We start from the raw sequence: 9,244 nt of genomic DNA on the forward strand, positions 1-9,244 counted from the left end.
AATTAATTTGTTAAGTGATCTATCTTCACTGATAGCCTAATCTCAGGGTTGTATGGGAAAGCAGTATCTTCACCAGGCTGTGGACAGAGAAAAGACCAGAGATTCAGGCCCTCATTACTAGGACCATACATTTCAAAATGATCTCCATCTTATACATCTCTCCCATTTTGCAAATGTAGACACCTGACTATTTCATCACACCTCGACAAGGCAGGGCTCTCTGTGCCCTGACCATCACCAGGGCAGTCTCAATATAGAGAGCTTGCAGAATACACATAGTCTCTGCTAGGTTTCCCACCACATTCATCCAATATATAAAAGACCCAGAATCAACCCAAATATACATTAAGTACCACACTTGAACAGACACACAAATGGGACGCTTATTCTTAAAAGCTCAGAATTCAACTAGGTAGAAGACATAGGTAAATGAAAAGAGAAACTAAAAACATAGTGCAGTATACAGAAAGTGTCACTTAATTGGTACAGGCAATTGTCATTTAAAACAGAAGCTCTGAACCTAAAAAAATGGATACTTATTCTCATCATTCATTATAAACCACCAAGCCTGGACTTCCCTGGCAGTCTAATGATTAAGAATCCACTTGTCAATGCAGGGGATGCAGGTTCAACCCCTGGTCTGGGAAGATTCCACATGCCCTGGGGCAACTGAGCCTATGCACCATAACTACTGAAGCCCAGGTGCCCTAGAACCCAGGCTCCACAGCAAGCTTCTGCAATGAGAAGCCAGAACAATGCAACCAAGGGTAGCCTCACTCACTGCAACTAGAGAAAAGCCTTCAGGCAACAAGGAAGATTCAGTGCAGCCAATACATAAATTAAGCAACTAAAAAAACACACACACACAACACCAAACCCTTTTCTGGCACCACCGCATTTAATCTTCATAACAACTCTGAGACTTGAACTTGTTATTCATTTACAAAGAAGGAACTGAAAACTTAGATGAGATCAGTCAATTGTTCATTGCCCACCCCAAGCCATGGATAAACCAGGATGTGAATTTTGGAGTATCTAGAGGATTGCAAAGCCTTAAAGTTCTACACTATCCTCAGCTGAGTTGGTTAAGGACTAGTCATGAAAGCAGTAAAACTTCAACTAGACTTTACAGAGTTCAGAATTCTACAGGGGCAACCGTGAGATCAGGTGTGATGCAAAACTCAACAACTGTTAAGAGGAAAATGAAAGCAAGAGAAATACAATGTCTACTTTGCAAATATTATTAGATTGCATCCAGTATGTGTGAGCTCTCCAATATTTTATCATAAGTTTAGTGACTACACAGCTCCCTCCTTTTTATTTATATCTAGCCTCTAAATCAGGTCAAAACATTTCAAAAGTAGAGACCTCTCCTGATGAAATGAATTTCCATGTTAGGAATTTTCTTCGGGGAGGTGGTGATGGAGAATTCATTCAAATTGGCTTAGGTGAGCTATTCTCTACTATGAACCTCTTGGCTAGCTCTAAGAAGATGGAGAAATGCAATAAGACCCTCCACAAACCACAAATAAAAATACTCACACTCTTTTATCCCTGAGTTATAGCTTTAAGATTAGACATTTAAAAATCAGAATTATCTAATGCAACCTAAGGCCCTTTCTTGAAGGATCACACTTCTTGTTTTGCACAAACAGAAGGGGCTTCTTTTTCATACCCACCCACCAACTCCATCTTAGTCTTCTGATGCTCAGATAGCCTTAGGATAGGCAAGGAAAATTTCTGAAACAGGTACATCTATTGAATTCCAGTGAAAATTAATTAGAAAAATGGACACTTTAGAGCAATCTTTTTTTTTTTTTTAATAGTCAAATAGTAATTTTCAGCTTTGTGGGCCATAAGGCCTCTGTTGCAACTACCCAACTCCATGTGGTAACACAAAAGCAGCCATAGACAATACTTCAATGGGTGTGGCTACCTTCCAGTAACTTTACAAAAGCAGGCAGCCCCTGTTGTAGGCTGAGGCATTTTGGGAGCAGAACTGCTATGTAAATCGACAGGACCTCAGGAATTCTAAAAGGTGCAACGCATCACATGTTGTTGCCCACTGTTTCAGCTCGCAGATCAGACATGCTGCCTACCCAACCTTATCCACAAGGCCCTCCATTCCCAGTTTGGTCTTTGTATTTGTCCAGAACTTAAACTGCTCATGGATTTCCTCTAGCAATTGTGGCAAAGGCAGTGGATTTAACTCCTTTACTTGATATCCTCATTTACAAGAGAGAACACGGCGAGAACACAGGGCGAGGTCAATACCAGAATGGGGAGATGCATGATGTTAGCTATTCTGTTCTCTTTAATCCCCCACCCCACATGTGATCATCTCTGTCTGTCTGTCCCTCACTCTTTCCTTCTCCATACTTGGATTTTCATTTTGCTCTGATCCAAAACAAAATTTATTTTGCTGACCCCACCCTAAACACATGATTCAGTTGATTACAATCAGGTTAAGGCAGAATTACTTTCTGGTCATTATGAACAGGCAGGAAAGTGGACTTAAATCTCCAAAGAAGGCTCTCTTCTCCGTTTAAGCCTCAAGGCTCACCAAAGAAGTCGTCAATCAGCAACCGATTTTAAAATTCTCTTAAAAATGTTTTACTAGTTCACTTTGCTTGGCATTTTTATCGCTATTTATATCTGTAAAGTAGTGATATAATTAGTAAAGCTATTAATGTTTCTTATGCTTAGTATTACAAATGCTATAAATCTAGCTTATAGCAAAATAAATAATGATGATAACACTGTCAAGCATCAATATAATTGCTGGACGGCTTTGTGTAAACCAAACCAGTATTAGCCCTGTTAAACAGCTTAGTGTAGATCACTTAGCCACCCTCCTTTTGAACTATTCATGGAGCCCAGAAGGAACCATTGAGTAAAAACCCTGTAACTGTCCCGTGTTTCACAGCACAGGACAGCACAGGAAGCCCAAGCCCTCTGACTGGTCCTCGATATATTGCTTAAATGAAAAAAGAGGATCCTTTTAAGAGGACAGAATAAACATGATACAATCCTACATCTGCTCTATTGCAAACCTAAAGTGATCAAAGTCCCTGAACTCTCAGTTATACATATAGGTGAACCCTTATTGGGCTGTTAAGTTTTTCCACTCTGCAAAAGCAAGGATTCCTTCTGACCAACATAGAACCTCATTTTTAGCAGGGTCCCCCTAAACAAAAGCCCACAAATCTGAGGTCAAAACCCTTTTCTCAGGGTGATGAAAATTCCCTTTGTTTTGCTATCTAGTTTATACCCCACTACCTACCTACATACAAAAGAAGAGGATGCAGTCTTATCTATAAGCTCTTCCTAGCATCCCTGCTTTCACTAACCAGAAAGGATTAAAATGAACAGCCCTGCGCACTGGGCCTGAGTAATGGGCCTTCAAAAACCAAAGTATTAGACAAATATATCAGCTATGAGATATAATACCAAGGGCTAGTTCCACAGTATCAGCATTTTTAACTTTCATTCTAAAGTGACTGGATGATAAGAGGGTACAATTCGTATTTGGAATTCAGGGCTAGAGGATCTTTTTAATAAAACTGTTTTTACCATGTAGCTATATATCATTTCTTACCAAAATGCAAAACAAAGCCCAGGTCTTTTTTTTTTCCCCCCCCTTTCTCTCTCCCAAACATTCATAATGATAGATTCCCATTTCATTTTTTCATTCTTTGAATATATTTTTCAAGCCAAACTTTCATCGCTGCTGCTGTTGTTGATGGCACCAAAAGGTTTCAGGGAATCTTTCTTTGCTCAGAATGCAGCTTGCAGACCCAGACAGAGAAGGAAAGAAAGTTGTTGGGTGAATAATGACGGCTGAGCAGGAGACGCCCATGGTGGCAGGCATGAGGCCAGATGAATAGGACTGCATTTGTGTGTTCAAAAGGAGTCTCTCTTTATTGTTATCTTTGGCCTGTTGCGCCAGCCGCTAACGAGTGGACAGGCATTACCATTCATTAGCATTTTTATGGCACTTCATACTTGCAGTGCACATTACAAATTGTATTGATTAACCTCGCAACATTCCTTGTGAGACCATCACCACTGACTCACACTTACAGGGCAGTCCATGTTCAATGGACATGAGCAAAATTAAGAATCAGAAAATTGCAGCGTTTTGGATGCAACTCTTAACAAACACATTAAAGATGCCTAGGGAATGGCCAGGCTCCTCACTGATAACTCCACTCTTCATAGTTTCACTTGTCTTTTGTGCCTGCCACCTGAGAGTTAATGTCTAGGTCCATCTATGTTGCTGCAAATGGTATTATTTCATTCTTTTTATGGCTGAGTAGTATTTCATTGTATATATGTAGTACATTATATATATCACACCTTCTTTATCCATTCCTTGTCGAAGGACATCTAGGTTGCTCCCATGACCTGCCTATTGCAAATAGCACTGCAGTCGCTGCAAAGAACACTGGGGTGTGTGAATCTTTTCCAATTATGGTTTTCTCCAGATACACGCCCAGGAGTGGGATTGCTGGATCATATGGTAGTTCTATTTTTAATTGTTATACGTCCATAATTATTTCTCATTTCCAGTGATCGAGAGGCAAGGTCAAGCAATTGAAAGAATGATTGCAGATTCCAGAACAAAATCAGTAGCTGAGTTACAGAGAGAGCTCTGGGTGAATCTTTTGTCAACTGGACAATCTCACTGACTTAAAAGGAGATCCCCATTTCCGAAAACTGTCCGAGAGTAACTTCTTCCTCAAAGGAGCTATAGTGATGAAGGACATGCTTTAGGGAGAGAACCAGACAGAGATCTGCCTAGGAACATCCTTGCAAAACCTCACAGAGCTACCAGACCTTTCAGTAGAGGAATTTACAAACACAGCATTCAATTGTGGCCATATGGACTGTAGGCCACCAGGCTCCTCTGTCCATATTTTCCAGGGAAGAATATTTGAGTGGGTTGCTATGCTTTCCTCCAGGGGATATTCCTGACCCAGGGATTGGACCCAAGTCTCCTGCATTGCAGCAGATTCTTAACCTTCTGAGTCACCAGGGAAGCCCGCAAAACTGCCAACCTTATCTAAATTGCTGGCCCAGATTCAGGATGATTTCCTCAGTCACAACATGGCTTATTGAATGCCCACTACCTGCATCATTTTGAAATAATTTCAGGCTTCAAAATGGTATAAAATCAGCACAAAGAGTTCATACACCCTTCATCCAGATTCCTCAGCTCTTAACGTCTTACAAAACCATTATACAGTTACATAAGACATGAAATTAACATTGAAACAATGTTACAATTATATTTGAAGACTATATTCAAATTTTACCTATAATCATACTTAGATCTTTTTATCTGGTCCAGTATCTAATCCTGGATTTGATATTGCATTTAGACAGTTCTTCAGTTTGTCTTTTAACATTTATGACCTTGATACTTTTGGAGTAAAGGCCAGTTATTTTCTGAAGTGTCCCCCAATTTGGGTTTGCCCCCAAATCTTGCTTCCTGAAGATAAAACTCAAACAAGAGTATCACAAATGCTGCTTTGTCCTTCTCAGTGAATCATATCAGGAGGCACATGATTTAGATTTGACCCACTCATATATAACAAACATCATTATTTATTATGTTGATAACTTTGATCACATGATAAAGGTGCTATTTATCAGGATTTTCCAATGTAAAATTTCTATTTTTCCCTCTTTAACTTACATGTATCTTGGGGAGGTACTTCAGTTCAGTCTCTCAGTTGTGTCTGACTCTTTGCAACCTGATGGACTGCAGCACGCTAGACTTCCCTATCCTTCACCAACTCCCAAAGCTTGCTCAAACTCATGTCCACTGAGTCGGTGATGCCACCCAACCATCTCATTCTCTGTTGTCCCCTTCTCCTCCTGCCTTCAATCCTTCCCAGCATCAGGGTCTTTTCCAATGAGTCAGTTCTTCACATCAGGTGGCCAAAGTATTGGAGCTTCAGCTTCAGCATCAGTCCCTCCAAAGAATATACAGGACTAATTTCCTTTAGGATTGACTGGTTTGATTTCCTTGAGGTCCAAAGGGCTCTCATGAGTCTTCTCCAGCACCATAATTCAAAAGCATCAATTCTTCAGTGCTCAATTTTCTTTATAGTCCAACTCTCACATCCATACATGACTACTGGAAAAATCATAGCTTTGACTAGATGGACCTTTGTCCACAATGTCTCTGCTTTTTAATATGCTGTCTAGGTTGGTCATAGCTTTTCTTCCAAGGAGCAAGCGTCTTTTAATTTCATGGCTGCAGTCATCATCTGCAGTGATTTTGGAGCCCCCCAAAATAAAGCCTGTCACTGTTTCCATTGTTTTGCCATCTATTTGCCATGAAGTCATGGGACTGGATGCCATGATCTTAGTTTTTTGAATGTACTTAGAGATGGTAAATATTCTGTTTTTCATCATACATCCACATATTAATTTTAGCATCCTTTATAGATTTTTTTTATATGCCAGCACTTTGATACACATTTTTCATGCATTATTTCATTTAATTCTTACTGAGGAATCTGAAGTTCAGAGTGATTAAGCAACTCAACCTAGGACTACTAAGTGATAGAGCTCTATCAGAATACAGCTACTAACTGATGGAGCCAGAGTTTGGATCACAGTCTGACTCTGCAACTCTTACAAATGAGAGGAGAGGCAGACCAGCATGGACTGTGGACCCTGGCCTAGCCTATTCTGCTACCATGAGTGTAGCATTACTTAAAAGTATAAACGTGCACACAACAATGGTACAATTTTTACTTTCTAGGTCAATACAGAACATGGGGAGAATATTGTAAGGGGAACGCAGGACATTAGATCTAATTCAGCTGGAATTGGCACAGTATTTCTTTATTTTTCTTCCTTTCTTTTTAATCTTTTTTTTTCTTTTAATTGGGGCATAACCCTCCAATCAGCATTGTGCAAAACCAGGTAAAAGAAATGGTCCAACCTTTAGGAGTTTAACACTTAAATTAATCAAGGCCAATGGCTTATGACACCAAGCACAGCTACCCTAGCAGACAAACCCTAAGAAGAAATAAGGGATCACCAATATTTAAGACAAGTCTGTCCTGAGGCCCAGTGGATAAACAAAGCCTTGAGAGAGATCTTGGACACTGAGGGCTTAACAAATTTAACTCCACAGAAAAATTTCTCTGGTTAAATAATACCAGCTTATGCTATTTTACTGAGTCCATATGTTCTGTGAGGGCAGAGACCATGTCTGTCTTGTCTATCAATATATCCCCCAGACCTTGCACAGTGCCTGACTCACAGAGTTCATATTTATTGAATTGAATGTTCTGGTCCAAGTATCATATTTCAAAGTGTGTTCTAGGCAGAATATATGGCAATAATGAGGGTTCTGCGGGAAGGTCTGAAGAGGGACTCAACCTGATAAATACATTTCTAAAAATGGAAGCACAGGGTCCAGTACTAATAAACATTTCATCTTGCTTTGATTCTATACATTATCATGTAGCTGGTCTTCAAGAGAGAAGAGCTGGCCAGAGTGACAGATTCTGTTGATGCTGTTTTGTTTTGGGTAAAGTTATCCTGTTTATGAGCCATCAGTACTAACATAGAAACCACACTCTGATTCCTTGAAACATTTCTATTATCAAATCCCAGTAATAAGCTAAAGAACCTGACTCAAGTTAGCAGGGATATAAGAAATGATCATCCCATATAAAAGTCTTCAGACATAGCTAGATATGAAAGCCCAAATGATGTTACCAAAAGGTGTCTGTTTATCTTTCCATCTCTCGGCTCTGCTTATCTCTGTTGAGCTTAAACTGACTCTCTTCACACCCTGTCAGAACTGCTGACAACACCTTACTCACACATTCCCAGTCTAGCAAATCCAGAGGAAAGAACAAGCCTTCTCTACAGCTCTGTAAAGAAAGTCTCAGGATTATGATTGGTCAGATTGAGTCAGGTGTCCATCCTTGAACCAATCAATACAGCCTCCAGGGTGAGATTGACAAGGCCTCAGTCACATGCCCAGTCCTGTGGTGGGTGGGGCAGCCAAGTTGAACCAATTATGTGAATTTATTCCCCCACCCCGCCACCCCACCCCCGCAGTAAAAAGAATGTGATTGCCAGAAGTGAATAGAGAGAAGTAATCCTTAAAGTCAAAAGTACCAGATGCTCATTGCAGTCTACACTTAACAGTAGCTGAGAATTGAGGTGTCCCTGTTCTCATCATCTTGAGAAATTTGTATACAGGTCAGGAAGCAACAGTTAGAACTGGACATGGAACAACAGACTGGTTCCAAATAGGAAAAGGAGATCATCAAGACTGTATATTGTCACCCTGTTTATTTAACTTATATGCAGAGTACATCATGAGAAACGCTGGACTGGAAGAAACACAAGCTGGAATCAAGATTGCAGGGAGAAATATCAATAACCTCAGATATGCAGATGACACCACCCTTATGGCAGAAAGTGAAGAGGAACTCAAAAGCCTCTTGATGAAAGTGAAAGTGGACAGTGAAAAAGTGGGCTTAAAGCTCAACATTTAGAAAACGAAGATCATGGCATCCAGTCCCACCACTTCATGGGAAATAGATGGGGAAACAGTGGAAATAGTGTCAGACTTTATTTTTCTGGGCTCCAAAATCACTACAGATGGTGACTGCAGCCATGAAATTAAAAGACGCTTACTCCTTGGAAGGAAAGTTATGACCAACCTAGATAGCATATTCAAAAGCTGAGACATTACTTTGCCAACAAAGGTTCGTCTAGTCAAGGCTATGGTTTTTCCTGTGGTCATGTACGGATGTGAGAGTTGGGCTGTGAAGAAGGCTGAGCGCCGAAGAATTGATGCTTTTGAACTGTGGTGTTGGAGAAGACTCTTGAGAGTCCCTTGGACTGCAAGGAGATGCAGCCAGTCCATTCTGAAGGAGATCAGCCCTGGGATTTCTTTGGAAGGAATGATGCTAAAGCTGAAACTCCAGTACTTTGGCCACCTCATGCAAAGAGTTGACTCATTGGAAAAGACTCTGATGCTGGGAGGGATTGGGGGCAGGAGGAGAAGGGGACGACAGAGGATGAGATGGCTGGATGGCATCACTGACTCGATGGACGTGAGTCTGAGTGAACTCTGGGAGTTGGTGAGGGACAGGGAGGCCTGGTGTGCTGCGATTCATGGGGTCGCAAAGAGTCGGACACGACTGAGCGACTGATCTGATCTGATCTGTTCTCATCAGTCTTTCTTGACCTATCTTGG

The sequence above is a fragment of the Bubalus bubalis genome, chromosome 12, assembly GCF_019923935.1.
Source record: "Bubalus bubalis isolate 160015118507 breed Murrah chromosome 12, NDDB_SH_1, whole genome shotgun sequence".
Classification (NCBI taxonomy): Eukaryota; Metazoa; Chordata; class Mammalia; order Artiodactyla; family Bovidae; genus Bubalus; species Bubalus bubalis.